The following is a 20,023-nucleotide window of genomic DNA, read 5'->3' on the forward strand; positions in this document are numbered from 1 at the left end:
CTCACCTTTATTGTTTGATGTTTGCAAACATGCAAACATCAAATCATTTAAAAAGGGGGAGAGGGAATCAGAGTAATCTCGGATAATCTATACACTATTTAAAAGGGACATGCATGCCTTTATTATTTATCAATGCACACAACATGCATACAGTTTTACCGCTCAGTAAGCCAACAATTTCACTATTCTTATTCCTCTTATCTATCCTAGAGATATGCTTTAAACCAAATATGGTAGCAATTTGCCTTAACATTAACATTTAGTTCACATAAAAGATTTTATTCTTTAGGTATATGAAATTTTAATTGCAAGTTTATGTAAACTTTAAAGTAAAAACAGTGCACGTGCATTTGTGATCACCGTGTAGGGACGGACTGAGATATATTCGTTAGTGTGTTACATTACCTGCTCTTAAGGAGGCTGGTAGGCAACAAATTAACCATAAGATCTGCCTTAAACTTTAATATTAGATATTTTTGTCGATATGCTAACATATAGCAAAGACAAAATCCAAAATTTTTGCTTTAAAATTTATCAGTTTGCTATATCTTTATACAATACTCTTCTTTTTAGGAGATTTTAATAGTTTAAAAATGACCACGACCATCAAGCCCTCAATATTTCGACTAAAGGTTCCTCGACACAGCGATATTTTATTTGATAAATCGATGAAATAATCCCCAGCCATTATTCTACGGGGGTCATTATTCTGCTTTACACCGGTTAGTATATAGGACCAAATGTTTCCCGTCCAACATCTGGACCATCATGTGCTTGTGCTAATGCATTTGTTAATTCAAGATTTATTTTTTAAAAATCAGTTTCATTTTTTACACAATTTGAAGTTCTGTGGTTATCTTATTTGCGTCTTTATTTAATGTGTAATTTCCCTCTTGGGGAGATTTCGTGTTACATATAATACCAATTATATATAGCTAAAACATAATGAAAATGAACTAATAAATAAATATAATCAATGTGTCAGCTTAAGCCCATGTCTTGACTAATAATTAATCACATAGCGTTATTGAAGCACATTATGCGATCACATTACGTTTGAAACATCAAATTCTTATTCCTCTACAATTATTAAAGTGAATCTCATGCAATTTACAATTATCATACGAAACGAATAAACTAGCATAAGGCATCCTATTTTGGAGGAAAATAAGAAAATTTATAATAAACAGCAGAAAATTGTTTAAGTATATATATGAACTTGTAAAACTCGATATCTTGTGAATCACTTGTTTGACACATTTAACTTAAGAATTGTACCCATAGGTACAATTTATCAATGAATGATAAGATAATATCTATTCAGCTCACAAGGTCGTGAGGAAATAAGAATTTATTGTACATTAAACATGTTCGGAAGCCTTTATCTCTCATACTTGATACAGTTTAGTTTCTTTTATCGGTAGAAGTCCCCTATTGATTTTGAATTACACATTAAAGGGTCTTGGGGCAAAGTACATATTCTGTTGACTTACAAATATCGTTTTCCGCTCAATATCTTTTAACCCTGTGCCAATCCGTTCAAATTGTCGGAAACTCACATTAGTCTCACACCTGCATACATACTATCGATAAATACGAGATAAGCTAATGACCAGGATAGTTAAAGTTTAAAAAGCACTAGATGATAAAGATATAAAGATATATCAAACTCAGTCAAAAAATTACATTACTTTTCTTTTTCAATATTGGGAAAGCGTTATTGTAAGTGTTTTTGTCCCCCGCCGCAACGCGGAGCGGGGACATAGAAATGCCGGGCGTCCGTCCGTGGGTCCGTGTGTCCGTCCGTCACACTTTTTTGTAAGCGCTCTCATACCTATGTAGATGCCTATAAATATCGTGAGTTAATGTTAAACGTGTGCATGTTAAATATTGTTTAAAAGCGTTAAATTATTGCAGGGTCGCTTACTACATGCAATGTAGAAGTGGGTATTGATTACGTTGAACAGCTATATATATATATATTGTGTCATAAGCGATTTTTCATTGAGTTTTAGTGATTGTGACGTAATATTGAGATTTCGATGTTCGTAACAATCATTCATTTAAATGCGCGATATATCTGCGCTAAGCGAATTAGGTCCGTCGTCCTTAACATAATATTAAATACGCTGAACAAATTTTGTTCATTTTTAATGTATTGTGTCCAGATTGTTCTTTATTGCTTTTCTTAATCCATTCTTTAAAATTGAAATAAAAAAGCAACTGCATGGCCGAATATTTAGAGGAGCGGGCACCGATTAACATCTAAACTGAGATTGGTTATGTACATTCCTTTTGTTGCAGCTGACTGGAAGAAGTTTTTTTTTCTAAATTTTAATTCAAACCAGAAAGTGGGTGTATGGTTTGTCGTATATCTTTTCTTAATTTAATTCGTAGGTCAAATTTTACTGCAAATTTTTTATCGATGGCTAAATTAAGAATTTCAGTTTAAAGATTGTCAACTTATTTCGATCCCCCGTTTCAACTTCCCCGTTTTATGCATAGTCAGTTATTCATATTGACGTGAATACAATATGTGCATGGTTCACAAATTAATGTATAAGGTTTCATAACAATCTGTCGTGGTATAAAGATGTAAACTATTTATTTGAAACGTACCGCGCGTGTACGCATATTTATTTGCATATCTTAAACCAACGTTGTCATATTTGCAAGATGATTATATGGAACTCGCCCTACACTTTTTGCCATGATGTTAATTTTTTCCGCACCCCATTCTCTAAAATTCTTTCTATCATATTTCTCTAAAAGAATTTGTAACTTGCTTGTAAACATAATTTTCATGCATGTCGCTATAATTTATCTTGCATTTAGGGGGCAGAAATATGCCACCATACCATCAAAACTAAACTGGCGTCAATTTGGCACATTTTATTAATTAACTTTTTTGTATTAACCAAAGATGTCTGATCTAAGGTAACTGCCAGCGAGATATGATGAAATCGTCCTACAATTCCCACTATGACGTTAATGAGACTACCCGCGTTATTGGTTACCCGTTCCTGGAATGTTCTATCCATCAAAATTAAAATCGCGCGTTCAGGAAACGAATTGGCTTATTTTTATTTTTTCAACATAAGTCAAATTTCAATTTCTATGTATACCCTGAATAACTTCCCAATAATTATATTCGCTCTTTACGTAATTATTCAACTTTTTTTCATTGCAACTATAGTAAAACACAGTTATAGCGAACACGCTTATAATGAATTGACGCTTACAGCAAAGTGATTTTCATTCCCTATAACGATATAATATGTTGTAAACTTGAGGGATATAACAAATTTCGCTTATAACAAAGTAAAATCACCCTTCTCGGCACTTTGTTATAAGTGTGTTTTACTTTATAGATAAATTTCCATCTTCACAACGTCAAGGTTTTGTGTTTGTGTGGAGTTCCGTAATCACAAAACCTTGACGTTGTGAAGATGATAAATTTCATGCAAATTCCCACTGATTTAGAGCACCACCTTACTCTCGTTTTTGCTATTTTGGGCTGGTTTATCAAAAATAAGAGTAGGTTTTTAATTTATATTACAATAATTACTTATGAGGTAAAATTCAATTATAGCTTACGGACATTGAAGGGGTCGATTTCCGGCCCAGCCATATATTTGCATTGTATTTATATGTTCATTCTTCCTTTCCTACTACATAACTTTATCCAGTAGGTATATATTTGCCCATATTATGATTCAGTTCTCATATTTTCTTCAGGTACAAGGAACATCATTATGCCCAGCAGTATACGCCAGGAAAACCAATAAAGCGCGGTACACCGGTCTACCGGCATTTCAATATTTATAACTTTTGTAATATCTTTTTTAAAAACCTTTGATTCCCTGAGTGAATAATGATGCAGTCAAAGAAGGCTAGCACTCTATAGTCATTTTGACCTATTTATTATTATTTATTGAATCAATGATTAATAAAGATTTGATGATATGAATATATACAGAAATGAAACTGAATACATCATTATTTTTTTAGATAATTGTACTTTTTTTTTTTGAATAGAAAGTTTACTGACACTTTATATGTGTAATTGAAAAATATTGAAACATTAAATACCACAAATGTTATGACACGAAAACGTTGTTTCTATGTAGAGATGGATGAGAAGTGAACCACATGGCTACACCAAAGATTACAGAGTGTATCGTGGTAAACATGACTCAATGGATGGACCATCACTAGGGGAACGAGTCGTCAAACATTTATGCAAGCTTTTGAAGTGGAAAGGTCATCATGTGTTCTTCAATAGGTAAATAAATTATTGTTAAGAATGTCTGTCTGTTTATATGCAAGTGAAATGACTTTTTATGAATGAAGGCAGAATTTCAGGTTTATGCAGCAAACATTTGATGTGACACAGAATGGGTTTTACATGTATCAGTTGTGTGTTTTATTTAATTTTCAATTTTGGAGGGAGAGGGGGGGACTTTTTCTAGAGATGCATAAAATGCTGGAATGCTACTTCATTTATTTGCAGGGAATATGCCACATTTGTGTACAATCTTGACTGTGTTCATATTATTCCATTTTTAGGGGAGTATTCAAATAATACTATGTTTTAGATATGTTTTTAAATTCTATCCTGCCATAGTTGCTTGAGACTGAAATTGGAATGGGTAAAATTTCAAGGTAATGTTTTGAGGAAGAAATATCAAGATTGCCTCTGAATATCAAATTAAGTTTGATGTCTCATTTTGAAATGACTGAATTTATAAAAGGAACATAACTATATGTCTCATGCATGCAGTCATATTTCTAACAACTTTATAAAATTTCAGAATGTGTCCATTATTAAATGACTTTTTCTTGATCTTATTTTATTAAAATTTCGAAATTAAGTTAGTAATATTGTTTGTTTCTTTTAATTTCAGATATTTCACTTCTATTCCTCTTCTCCAAACCCTTGCATCCTTTGTTGTATATGGTTGTGGGACTATAATGGCGAACAGGAAAGGGTTTCCATAACATAATAACCTTGTTGCCACTGTATGGAACGATGCTAAACATGTGCGTAGTTTTTATGTGGTAAATAATAGATGTTGTATGTGTAAAAGTCTAGGTTCAGTGCTTATCTGTTTTACGTTAAAAAAATAAATTGAGATAGTAAACATGTTTTAAATGATTTCAAAAGACAGGTTTATTTTATTTTTCATATAAATTTAATTTCAGGTTCACATTGCATCTACAACATCTGACCTTCTCGGAGATGGCCCAGCTCAAAGAAGGATCCGGGGTGGTGGTGTTATCATCATTTAGAGATCGCCTGCAGTTGAACACTACCAAAAACCCTACTATGGCGTTGACAGGTCACAGCAATACAGATCCAAGTGTCCAGTTGGTCGACCATCCAAAAAGTTTTGGAAGTATCTGGTCAACTATATTTTTGAAATTTCTCTGATCAACATATTCTTTGTTTAGTTTAAAACCCCAGAAACAAAAAAAATAACAAAACATTTGTCTATAGTTGACTGCAACTTGTCTATCGCGGAAACACTTATAGGTGATTTCTCCAGCAGAAAGCGGACACCTTCATGTGGAAGGGGACATGCAGGCATTAGTGTTGCTAACATCAACCGACACATCAGCACAAAGTTGAGAAGACCACATGGAAAATGCAAAGAGTGCAAAAAGAATGGCAGAAGAAGTGACACATTTTTTGGTTGTTGCATTTGTAATGTACATCTGTGTCGAAAAACTTGTTTTCAGGCCTCTCACACTTATCATCACTTGCTTATGGATAGGTTTATGTATCATGTAATGTATGTTTATAATTGCATGTATCGTTCAAATAATATGCGTCTACTTTATTCGCTGGCTCTAAGCACTTATCTAAACTCAGATGGTTGGCATTTTTCAAATGTGTTTTCGTCTTTCGTCTACCTCTTCTTCATGTATTTTTAAAACCTTATAAATATGTTATAAAAAAATAAATAAATTACTCATCACTGTGTGTAAGTTACTGTTGCCATGAGAACCATTTTTGTTTTATATATTTAATATTTCTATTGTATATCAAAGCTGAATTGTTTATTCATTGATTTTCTTGAAAAATTGATAAGACTTCTTGCCATGGTTTCTTTCCATTTGAATTTTGTTGTATTCATACTGAGATAATTTTATTGAGCTTGTGGTCTTGTTGCTATGGTAACTATTGATTCTGTGTGTTCAACGATGTAAAATTAGAAAATAAATATATCATTGGTAACATTATATACCATATTCTATACTGTTTTTAACTTTTTTGAGGTAACAAAAGACACATTCAAACTTCACCTGACGGCAGTTGTTGACACCAAGACGTCAAAAATAAATCATTTAATGCTATAACAATGCATTTTTCTCTAAAATGTTTTGTATATTCCTTAATTGTTCAGCATGACATCAAAATAATCAACTATTCAATGAAAATCCTATGAAAAAATATTATTTTATACTTTGAGCCAAAAACGTTGCCCTGACATCTTTGTTATATATTTCAATTTTAAAGAAAAGTTTAGGAAACCACTGTAACGTTTCTGAGTTCGATATGGGATTCGGCTGCTCTACCTGAGCAAATTAAAGAGTGAAATGAAAATCTATGTCCTCAATCACAGATTTTAATTTGAAATATGTACAAGTATTCGGTTCTCTGTTGCGCACGCACTTTAAACGACAATTGCGTATGCGCTGCCTGGAGACAGGAGCGCACGCACCGTTCCGGGAATGTAGCGTACTAACCACAGTCAACAAGCCAATTACTCTGTATAATTATTTAATTATTCGAATATACACATATTGTCTCGAAAGCCTGTTACAGGCACGTAAGACCATAGACAGGTTAATCTTAGGTGGCACGGGACAGTTTTTTTTTATACAATTCATTGTAGCCAAGGGATGCATCTCTTCGGAACTCTGTAACTAGAATTTCCTCAGTTACCATTCAGCACAAATACCTTTGATTCACCCTTTATAAGGCCAATTACCAATTTCTGAAGAACATTACTAGTCAAAACCTGTAAAATTCTCTACATACTGGTTTTTATGAGATATTGACCCTTTCATATTTTGCTAAATTTTCAGGATTTTTCAGCTTTTTAGACCTCCCCCAGCTAATTCCCTGCAGAGGGTTGACCTTCCTTACCGTGTGCACATGTTGCACTATCACATGTCAGAAACTTACCGATGTATAGTTTACAATGTCCCTACTTTTCGTGTTATTTTACCTCCCGTCTGTAACTTGCAATTCCACTGTGTAAAATCAACACAACAGTCATAGCCGCAGGTTTTGCATTTTACTTATGATTCTCATGTACCTAACATATGTGGCCTACATATTGCATATCAATTTCAACAAGAGACACCCCTCTAACTAATGATAATCATTAGAAATCATTCAAGTACAGCCACTCTCAATTTTACAAAAATATTGACGGGTACTTTATCCGAAACTGTCCCTTGCTACCTTACCAACTTTTGTATCTGTTCTGGCTTCAACGTGTTAATGCTTCAGCCGTCAAACACAGACTCTCAGATCCTACCGATTTTCTCAGCGTATATACCGTACCACGTGACCAGCTGATAATCGTATGGGATGCGTACATAAAACTGGAAGTCAGTAAACAAAATACTACCACAGGGAACCAAAGGTATATTTTCGATTTTGATTATAACTTCACTTCACAACTAATTATAAGAAAAGATTCGGACACAGTTAATACGAAAATGAAAAAAAAACATGGCTTAACATTTTAGCATTGTATCAATAATGTGTAAGGTGTTAATTTCCGCGCGGGTTACTATCTAGAATTAAAAAAACCCTAAACTTACCCAATCAATTAGCTTATAGCAAATACAAATTGAATAACTGTATAGTATACTGCGGATATCAATCATGGATTCATATGCCATGTTCTATTATAGCTTGAATTCTAAAACTTTTGTATATTCTTTTGAAATTTTTGAAATTACAAAGATGTTGGATATTATCTGTATTTTTCAACTTAATCCATTTTTTGTTCTAAAGACTAGCATCATTAAAATAAAACAATCAATGTACGCGATTGAAATAATCAGGAATGGGTTTTTAGGTTTTATTAAACCGAAACTGTTCAATTCAACATTTAACAGTGAAAATCACATCTAAACACAGTCAACATGTCACAAACAATATAAACGGTTTTTACAATTATTAGATTAATTAATATCCACACTGTTCATATCTTTATATAAGTATATTTACATGTAATATTGGATTTTCTTTATTTCACTTGTACTGCTCTCAGCCACAAAGAGGTTGTCTTTGGTGTCCACACATAAACCGTATGGAGCCTGTAAATTACATCTCTTTAAGTAGCGGAGGAACTGCCCGTCCTTATCTAGAACATGGATATACCAGCTATTGTCTACAGTCAGGATCCGACCCTGGCTGTCTTGTGATGCCGCGTGGATCAAATGATCTCTTCGTAGTAGAGGGAGGGCCAGTGTAGGAAACCGGAGTTTCCCGGCCTGATTGACCACAACTACTGCACCCGCTTCCCAATCTGACACACAGATATCCAGATTCCTGTTCTCAATTAAGTATTTCATGTCACCAGTGGAATAAAGAGCTTGTCCTTTGTCATTGAACTGAATAATTTGTTTCTCTGTGGAGCCAGAGAAACGAACAACTTTTGTTTGATTTCTATCATCAGAGCGCATGAAAACCAGAAGGTCACCTGATAAGGAACTACAAACATTTTTGAAGTCTGATCACTGATTGTATCCGTGTAGTCTTCACTATAAACGAGATCCCCACTCCTTAACACTGCTATGCTCCGTGGATTGTTCCCTGACTTGGTTTGGACTGACTTCACTTGATCCCCCCAGACGTTGTACAGTCTCAGGATATTGTCTTCACCACACGCCCATATCTCTTCATCTGACAGACAAGAAACACTGTATAAATCTTTACACTCAGTGTTTATCTGTGTGATGATCCGAGGTACATCAATGAGCTGTCTCTCTGGTGTAGCGGTCTCAGCACCGGGAGATTCCATGGTGTAGCCATGTTCTTCTATTTTGATAGCTGACGCTGACAGTGAACCAAATTGTTGATAAAGTTGTTCTTTGTTGATATTTTGAGGGGTAAAACGTGGTAAGGACACTGTGAGTTTAGGAGGCAGACTTCTGAATTCGGCATTTCTAGATTTGTAGGCAGAGACAAGGCTGACATCATTGGAGTCCAGTAACTTCTTTAGATCAGCAATCGTGTGTGTGATTTCAGAAATGGTGCATGTGATTTCATCTTCCCGCTTATTTAGGACAGACAGGTGTTTGAAGTCTATTTCATTAAGATCGGATTTCATTTTCTCAATAATGGTGTCTATTCCTCTATGAAGGTTTTCCCCATGTTTGTCTATTGCTGTTGTCAGTTTCTGTGTGTTTATCTTCAGTTCGGTTTTCTGTCCTGAGATGTTAGAAACAATCTCTATGTATTTGGGATAAATGGATTTCTCAAGTTCTTGTACATATTTCTGCAAAATTTCTTTCCTGGTTTCTAGACCTTTCAACTTGTTTGTGTCCTAAATGTTACCCGGTCGAAACACAGAGTTTACATATTGGAATGTTACATTGTTCACAATGTAGTTCACATAGTTTTGTAGAATGTTCTGAGCATTTTGGAGTAGATCCCCTCTTTTCAACCGGCACCACATTGTGTTCTTTGGATAAATCAGAGAGATGTCCCCCCACACAAGCTTTACACAGATGTATGTGACAAATGTCACAGTACATAGGGGGGCCCGGGGTGTCACAGAGATGACACCGTAAAATGTCTTGAGCCCAACTCTGGTCCATGGTCACATTACCTGTAGACATTCCTAGAGAAGAACAATAAATATAAATTTCCATTCAGAATAATTTGATTTACTGACAAATGACGGTTGATGTTAATATTCAATGCATTAAAAAGTGTACTTGTGTGTATTAGCGACAACACAGTAGTTTATGACGTAATTGTTAAATGGTCCATGAACGATATATATGATATAGATAAAACGGCCTTTACCAGACCGAACAAAACGAAAGTAATTATTTTTCTACCATCTGACCTACATTTACCATTTGAAAAGGTATCGAAACTAGAGACGAGCTCGTTGCAGGCAACAATTAGGTCTTCCATCGTAGATGCGTCAAATGTTATACTACATGTTTATAAGCAAATATAGATCTTAACACGTTGTCTATAGTTTGATTCGCATTTTATTCACAGAGTGGGACTGTGGTTATGCCCGGTATGAATGTAAAAAGACCATTAGCAAACATTTTACACGCATTTTTATCGAACGCCAATGAATCTTTTAGTATATATGCGGAGATCCTGGAAATGTTTCCGGGTTGGGGGTTGAGGGTCTGACGGTTATTTGAGTTTGCCAAGGGATGTCCGAGGCATATTTTTGGTAAGTTAATAATGTACACGTAATTGAAAGAAATTTTGCCGGGGGGGGGGGGGGTCTGGGACCCGTCCCTTTCCCCTCTAGATCTGCACATGGAGAAGACCGATGCCGGTAATTTTACTGTAATTTTAACCATTTTTATTTAATTCTTCATTTTCAAAATTATCGGAATGCCAATATTACCTTTCAAAGCAGTTAAAAATTAAGATATACGAATCATTTAGTCTCGTTGAGTATTGCGTCCGCGTACGAAAGAAATGGCAATATTCAAGAAATTCGGATGGACGATCTGGGTCCTAGGTCGTCCATGCGATTATTTTTCAGACTAAGAGCTACAGACCTGCAGTTAGAGATTGTCAAACTCCTATTGATTATGTCAATTTGTTTTGTCACAAAGAATCATTTTTTAATCAATAAAGTTTTACCTTAAAAAAAGAAAGAAATCAGGCACACTTTTCAATGTAAGCATTTTACAATTTCATAGTCAAATAAAATTTCAAAAAACAACTCGTCATTGCTTTATCCGAAATATTGCATCGAAAAAAAGATTTACATCGCATTTTTGTAAATTACAAAAGGATATACAAAATGGACTTAGATTAACCGCTAACACACAGGCATAAAGAGAGACTGAGAACCAATTTCTTCTTTTTTTTTTTACATCAAAAGAAATTCAAGAATAAATCAAAATATATATTTTCTTTATATGCGTTAATGAAAACGTAGATCAGTAAAGGTTCTTTGTCGTGCAAGCACCTACTTAATAGATTGTTACACGGGTCTACAACGATTACAAATATCGAAAAGGCAATATTGTGGGTGGAGGATGAATGTGTAGTTTGTTTTTTAGGTTAATTTTGATACATGTAATTATATTTATCTGGATCAGTTTTGTATGTTGATTTGTTTTGTTTATCAAAAAGGGGAATAAAGAAAATGAGTAATTTCCAGGCACGTAGCATCGTTTTTGAAAGAGGGGGGGGGGGGGGCGGGGGGAGGGGGGCAAACTCATCCAACAAATTTTGACAACCAAAAAAAAAAAGAAGAATTTTGAATTTTCCAAAATCTTCACAATCTAATCCGGGGGGGGGGGGGGGGCTTCTAAAACATCAATTTCACTCCTAATTTTATGATTTTCATACCATTTTTCTGTTTACAGACTCCCAAAATAGTGGGGGCGAATGAGGCAACTCCATGATAATTCAATTTTTTATATGTAAATTTAAAAAAATTACTAGTAGTTGCTGCGAGAAAAAGTGTGGAGGGGGTATGTCCCCTGCCCCCCCCCCCCCCCATCTCCCCCCGATTCAACGTGTATGAATTTTCCGATATGAAGTCAAGCATATTTCCGATATGAAGTCAAGCTATTATCATAGACTTAAAGCATGTTGGAAAAAAGAAATATTGTATCAAGTAGTTATTATGCGCAGATCATGCATGCATTCCTCTATGCATGGTTTTCACAATTACATGTATATACTTACTAAGGAGAAATACATTTTCAAAGAGTTTATATCAGTAACTTATAGTTCATTTAACAGATAAGTTCCAGCTTGTCTTCTGCCACATGCAAGCACGTGTGTAATCCTGAATTAGAAATAGGTATCATGACCGGTGGGGGTGGGGGTGGGGGTAAGTTGTCATCGCAACAAGATTGTGTTCTAGCGTACTATAGTGTACATTCAATGTTAATTTATAATTGATTTTGTATTATTTTTAACAAACAAAATCATTAATCTATTATAACATGCATTCTAGAAACTTAACTGGAAGAACTAAAATTCCAGGGGGGGGGGGGTGTTTTCTCTATCTCCTGGACGATTTCATTTGTCTTAAATGTATAGGGTGTAAGGATGCCCGCCTACTAAATATACAATCATGCTACTTTGAACAATTAAATTGCTTTTTATACCTACCTAGACCCTCACGAAAGAATCAATCCTGACCAATGGAAATTTTATTTACAGAATGTCTCAATCATTAATTTTTCTTAGTTACAGTAGACGAGTCCAAAAAAGGAACTTTTGAGATACATCATACAATGTGACCATATACCGTGAATGCAGTTTATTTTGCGTCTATTTTCTTATTTTGAGATCCTTATTATCATTGCTTGAAAATGAGGGAAACCTTGAATATTGTTAATCTTTATGTCATATAACATGTGAAACTGTTTTCATTCCACCCACAAGCTTGAAATAATGAAATAATTTTAATGAAAACAATATAAATAGACGTCATAAATCCCATATCAAACGCAATATTACAACTTGAATCTTGCGCGTCTTTATAATGAATTTATGAACAGCGACAAATTCTAAAATGTATTTTTAAAGGTAATATTAGCTGCAAGTCTGTAGCCCTTGTATGAAAAATTTCGGATGGTAGTCAATTTTTCCGTGATCCAGACCGAGAGCTACATATATGCAGCTAAGGTAACTAAAAATGCTTCCAATGAAATACTTTGTTGAGTAATGCAAGCTTTTAAGAAAGCAATACTTATATTTGTTTACAAAACAACACCCCAATACTTCGTCTTACATTCGCTATTTGTAGAACAAGCAGAACCAGTATCAATCCGACCGTCACCATATACATATGGCTATTTATCTATACATGTATGTACACACAGCATGCACACGCGATTCAAAATAACCCAAAAGGAAAACGGTAAAGAATTCAGTCATTGAGTCTACATTTTATGGAAATTGTAAAAACAAAAAACACCACATTGCTGGTCTGAATATTTGTAAATGTGTCTATCTATCAATATACAGTGTGTTAATTATTTTCGATTGCTTAGGCTACTGCGTATTTGATGAACATTGAAAACATTTTTTCCATGCCACTTTTTTCATGGAAGATACCGAGTACAATTATAAAGCATTTATAAAATTTATTTAATTACCACTTTAGAATTGTGTATGTAATAAATAATTTATTTCTGCTGAAGGTTGTTTGGTATTTTCGTTTGTATATGTTTTGCAAATAAAAAACGCGAAACGCGGGGCAAGTCATAATTAATATCCCTAATAACCGTAACTTTAAATAAGCGGCTTTGGATTCAAATATTATCGCATACAAATATTAAGTTCACTTTATAAAGTCATGTCCACGATGATAATATTCACAGGGCGAAAAACAATCTTTAAGCAAGTCCTTAAAGGTGGCTTAAAGGTGGTGTAAAGGTGGCCTAAAGGATATACAATCTTTAAGCCACCCTTAAGTCACCTTTAAGCTGAGCTGATAGGTCCTTAATGTCCAAACTTCTTTAAGTCACCTTTAAGCCATCTTTAAGCCACCTTTAAGCATCTATAAGTGTCATTTAGGCTCCCTTTAAGTTGTCTTTAAACCATCTTTAAGTTCCCTTTAAGTCAAGTTGGATCAAAATGAACAATAAAAACATATATTAAATGCAGCTAAAACTCTTTTATAGGGATGGGAGGGGGTGATCCGAGTGATGATATAATTTCCAAGGAGGGGGGGGGGGTGTTCCAGGCGGTTTTAATTGTCGCTCCATTAAACACAGATCGTTATCATCAACACTGCTCCGATTGACACAGATTTCATTTTTTTTTTCAACATTATTCAAAATTATTGTAGAGGTAGGGTCTCTGTATCTAAATTTGTGCATGAAATTATATTTAAGTATGTTTGTTTTCTATTTTAAATTAATCGATGGAATGAATATCTCCAATAAAAATAAATATGTCCAACTTAAGAAAACCCCTGGAACTAACACATAATATACAAGATATACACAACAGTTGTGTCGTGTGCCCATGTGCACGTTTGTGTATATCTAATTAAGGTCTTCCGTTTCCAACGGAAGACCTTTCTATTATTGTGCGGGAAAGATTATTTAGGGTCTTCCGTTTCCAACGGAAGACCCTCTTGTTATTCTTCGGTTTCTTTTTATTAGGGTTTTCCGTTTTTCAACGGAAAACCCTTCTGTTATTCTACTGTTTCTTATTATTATTTTTTTTTTCCCGCAAATTTTGTGCACGAGATTTCTCGAACATTTTTTGTCTGATTGCTATGAAACTTTCAGGGTATGTAGATGATATTAATATCTCTAGACGTTTTTTTCAAATTTTTAAAATTCACTTCCGGTTATGAGTTATTGCCCTTTAATTGAAAATTGAGGGGTCTTTTGTCCAGAGTTGATCTCGGGAACTACAGATGATAGATGCATGAAATTTGACGAAATTGTCGGTAACATTTTATAGTTTTGCTGGCATGAAAATTTTGGTAATTTCTTTGTTAGTTTTTGAGCTATTTGTCGCCAAAGTTTAAGATTTTTTCGGGGCTGAAATTTTGTTGCTTTTTGTATTATAACCTTTAAACTAAAAATATTTTGTTAATACATATAGAACAAAAGTTGTTTAGAATAACGAGAGCTTTCATTTAAAATTAAGAAAAAAGGGCTGGCCCCTATAATTAGGGGTCAGCAGCTCATAAACGTATTTTTCTGATAGCAAAAATCGTTATCATTTTATGAAAAAAAAATTAATTCAGTTATTGTTAATATATTAAATAATGTCATTTGGCATCAAATTAAACAAGTTCTGTGCTATATTTTTTTTTCAAATTTCATAAAACAAATATGTGAGAATCGTACATGAACGAGTTAATATGTCTACATAGACACACAAGCGAACAAATGCCACATTAAGGCCCAGGCATTTACTGCATTACGTTGTGTTGCGTCTTAGATAAATTGTTGTGATTCAATTTCATTTTTTTTTTCATCTATATCATTTATGAATTCAATGAACACACATTATTTAAACGTTCTATGTGCAACTATTTGTCGGGGCGCCCCTGTTTGTAACCCCCGCGCGCGCGCCGAATGTAAACAGTAACGAACGGCATTGTAGAGCTGTTGTAGAAAAGAGAGAGCCGTAATGCAGAAGAGAAGTTGTGTATTCTTTCGGTGTACACATGCATTTTCAATTTACTGTGAAACATATGAACATGCACAGGGAACAATACTACATATTTGTTTAAGGAGGATATTTTTCTCGTGTGAATCGTTTACGAGGAAATTCTGACAGCCACACTTCTGTCGACGATCAGCCGTTGATAAGCTACGAGTAATAAAGGAGAAAAGATGGACATTAAAGTGTGTGATTTATGTGGATGTTACTGAAGAAGGTGAGGCTTTTACTTCTTTTAAAGTTTCTTGTTAACTGGTTAAAATTTAGTATATAGTATAGATGTACATGTAAGTACGTGCACACTGTTAGATGTTTTTGTTATGGTGTGGGTGTTTGTTTACTAACGTGTAATTCTAACATGTTTCATGGATGTTTAGACTCGCTCGAGGTTCATGGGGGACTGGAAAGGGTAACTGAATTTATCTATTTAAAAAAATAACAGATTGTGAATTTTCAACTCAAAATTCAAAGCAGGGTCTATAATTAGAAACATATCATATATTCTTGTGCAGAAGACTCCAAATGTAGTCATGAATACCCTGTAGACATAACTTCAAGTAAATAAAATTGTATACTTCAGACTTCAGAGTTAAAACATGACTTTAATATCTTTATGATGCCAATCATTGTATCATTAAAGAGGTTTAGCAGACCAACGGGTACCCGGTACATGTACTTGTACATGTAGGTTACAAGTTAGAACTATGCCTACCATTCTACCAGTTCACACAATTTTTCTTGTTTAGCAGTTATGATGTGTACTTAAATTGTCCTTGTTAATGTTTTAAATGTAATTTTTTATTCTCTTTTTTTAATCTGACTACTGGCAGTACTGGCGTGCGAGCAGTTCTCGCCTAGGACCATTTCTCGCTGGTGCACTGTTACATCATATTTTCGTATATAAGTTTATGTGTTGATAAAATGACAATGCACTGGTGAGAAATGGTACTCGGCGAGAACTGATCGCACGCCAATATTGATTAATTACAGACAAAAAATGAAGGTTGCGAGTGTTATTTTTTATTGAACAACATTGTTTAAAATAATTCTTTATATATGTGACGATCAGACCGGTTTGAATACCAGTGCCAGATAGCTCAGTTGATAGAGCACCTGACTAGAGATTCAGGGGGCCCAGGTTCAAATCCTGGTTTGGTCCTTCATTATTTCTCCCATCCTGTTACAATATTGGTGTTGTGACCAACCCCTGGAACTAACAGGTTAACTCGATCCTGCCAGGGATGATCTTCGAGGGTGAAGATCATTTAAGGGGGAGGAATGTGACGGTCAGACTGGTTTGAATACCGGTGCCAGATACATGTAGCTCAGTTGGTAGAGCACTTGACCAGAGATTCAGAGGGCCAGGTTCGAATCCCACTTTGTTTCTTCGTTATTTCTCCCATCTTTTACATATACATGTATATCAGATATATGACAGATGATTAAGGTCATCACATGTTTTGCAAGATGCAATAAGTGTTAAAAACCTTTACTTTACAACAGAATACATTTAAGTGAATATTTATGTTTCTTGTTATTATTTGGTGTGGTTTTCTTGACAGTGTCGCATAAACAATTTACCCGCTCCTAAAACACAAACTTTCTTTTTGTGAATTCAGCTTACCGCTGATTGGCTGCTGTTGCAGCAGACAAATAAGATATGCACACACAAAACACAATGAACTTATCAGAGAATGAGTTGAGTTTATTTAAACTGTTGGAATTTTGGTATTTTTTTTAAAAATGTATACTTGTGACAAAACATATATGTGGTACATACAGCTGTAGCTTTATGAAGAAAATTTTGGTTAGACCATATATACCTATCATGCAAGTAAATGATATTTACAAAAAACTTGCAATTTATGGCGCACGAAATATACGCTAGTTTTATAAAGATTGACATACATGTAATGTACCACATTCTGTGAAAAATAATCTATTAAACATTCTTCATTAAGTTTACTCATACATGTTTTATGCTTATTACACGTAGTATTGTTTTTAAAACATGTAATTTATAAGAAAATAAACAAAAACCCTCGCTAAATTTATTTGCAAAAAAAAAAAAACACAGTAGAATTGATAAAAAATGGTATACCAGAAGCTAATACCAGTACATGTACTTTGACGCTGTTCGGTGGGTAATATTCGTTTGTAATTTATGAATTGAAATATTGACTGTTGCACTAGAAGTACGGTAATAAACTCTCTCTCTCTCTCAAACTCTCTCTCTTTCTCAATTTGATAAGTGTTTATACCTATGAAAATTTTTTAATATTATATTATGACTTGATATGCAAATTTTTGATCTTGTACTGCCTAAATGTTATGTCATGTATTGGAAGATGTCATACTTATTACACTGCATGGTCAGTGTATTTTTTACAGAAATACTATGCATATGTTTAGTAGTACATGTATGTAAACACAGCTAATTATTTTTTTTTATTTCAGCTCAAATCAGACTCTTGTTACCACATGGCTTTTACCGGTACCTGTTGATTCTTGTGGGTCAGCTCCTGAGATTAACCTGTCACCTCTATCCACATGCATATTCCTTGTGTTCTACAGACTATTTACCGGTAATTCAAATTAAATCCGATAATGCATGAACAATAATGGAACTTGAAGAAAGCATCATGCCATGTTGTGGTTTGTGTTTGATAAGAAATTATGAAAACAAAATTAAGGCTGTTTAAAGAAATTCATAATTGCTGTGAAAATTTGTTTTTCAATAAAAGTATACAATTATGTTTCCTTTATTTTTTATTTCAAAAAGATATTTAGATGTGTTTACATAATTGATACCCCCCCCCCCCCTCTATTTAATTGTCTGCATTAAGATTACATGTAGGATATGTAAATGTACATTTGACTTTGAAATAACATCTGCTATGATAATTACTTTTGAAATGAACAAGAAACAACCTATTTCTACCTTTCTAAGGTATATATGCATAAAAAAGTAGAAAAACATGTCAAATTTGAACATTTTTCATTGAAATCAACTCTGTCTCCAGCTACCTGGGTGTGTTTGAATTTAATTCTAATTTAAGGCAGATGTCTAACTTGTAGGTTGTAACTTACTGTTTTAGCATGGTTAGAAGGAGACTAGAAATCAGAATAGATTAGATATTCACTAAATATGATTGTTAGCTTACTTTTTTCATGAAAACAAGAAATCACAAGCAGGACAGCTGTCTATTTGTTAATTAAAATGGTACAAATCATACAATAAACAAATAAAGATCAAATTTTAGAATCATTGATGATTGTTTTCAAATATGTGTGAGAAATTACTCAAGGAAATTGCCACACGTTTCATAAAATTAGGTAAAACATTTCAAACCATGACTTTTTATGAAAATCAAAAGATTGGGGGGTGGGGGGTATACATGTAAGGGTATTTCTAAGTGATGTGAAGCTTTTATCATGATTATATCATGTAGGCATATGTTGTATTGAATAAGGTTTCTTTTTAAAGGTGGTTGAACAAAAGTTGACCTCTAAAAGGTCAGGTAAAGATGTTTTACTATGGAGAACCCTGTAAATCTGTGTTTACTAAAGGAAATTGGAAATGGTGGGTTCACTTAAATGGCCATATTTTTATTAAACCTCAATATAATTAGCAATATGTGGTATTCTTTTTCTCAGAATTGCATTAGCTTTCTTATTCTAAGACAAACCGTCTTTTCATAAAAATGTTAGTGTACCAAGTTAAAGGTACAAGGAACAGTTTCGGATAAAGTACCGTCAATATTTTTGTAAAATTGAGAGTGACTGTACTTGAAGGTTTATCATTGTTGCATAGATTCATGAAATGAATTTTAATGATTATCAATAGTTAGAGGGATGTTTCTTGTTGGAATTGGTAGCAATATTAAGGCCCCTAATTTGAAGTACATGAGAAGCAGAAATAAATTGTGAAACTTGCGGCTATGACAGATATGTTGACTTTACAGTGAAATTGAAGGTTACAAACGGGAGGTTATATGGGTCATTATCAAAATATGCAGACTTTTAAAATATGTAAAACATGAGAAAATTATTGGTGAAAAAATTACTTTGATTGCAAAAAACACATTTAACAAACAATAAAGTATAACATCTAAAAATTTGCAAACATTGGAATCTACCATTTGGTGGATAATTAGACTAAAATTAAATGAACTGTGAAAATTTTGTCAGTGGTGTAACAGGCATATAGTATAGGAAAAAATTCTTAAATAAAATAAAATAATTCTTTTAAAATGATGGACATAAAGTTTATGTCAACAAACTTCATTTAAAGTTATTAGAATTAGATGACGAAAATATTTGACACATTTACATAGTGACCAACATAACATTTGGGACAAAGTCTTGATGTTACTCAACAAATTTTTAATTTGAGCATTAAAAAGAACACAACTGGATTTTTCTTTTAATGGAGCATAAAAAAGACATTATTGTAAATGCACTGGTGTTTTCAAATATACATGAATCATTGTCAGTTAATTTTATTTGGAGAAAAATGTACACGTTACACCACTGATTATTATGTTTTACCACTGACTTAAAGTTACACCACTGACCTAGCGATAATAAATAAGAGATAAGTGTGTTAAATTTTGTAAAATAAACTAATTTCTA

At 33.7% G+C, this 20,023-nt stretch overlaps 1 protein-coding gene and 1 long non-coding RNA gene across 2 annotated transcripts in view; one reads left to right on the plus strand and one right to left on the minus strand.

Moving 5' to 3' along the window:
- Nucleotides 1–20,023, minus strand: part of LOC117682278 (E3 ubiquitin-protein ligase TRIM45-like) — a 178,374-nt gene that overhangs the window by 16,320 nt on the left and 142,031 nt on the right. The gene's annotated exons all lie outside the window — the stretch shown is intronic.
- LOC136274870 (uncharacterized) lies at nucleotides 15,006–18,142 on the plus strand. The gene is made up of 2 exons (XR_010713300.1): nucleotides 15,006–15,605; nucleotides 17,846–18,142. It is a non-coding gene; the product is annotated as an uncharacterized lncRNA (long non-coding RNA).

The sequence above is a fragment of the Magallana gigas genome, chromosome 4 (genome assembly GCF_963853765.1).
Source record: "Magallana gigas chromosome 4, xbMagGiga1.1, whole genome shotgun sequence".
NCBI lineage: Eukaryota > Metazoa > Mollusca > Bivalvia > Ostreida > Ostreidae > Magallana > Magallana gigas.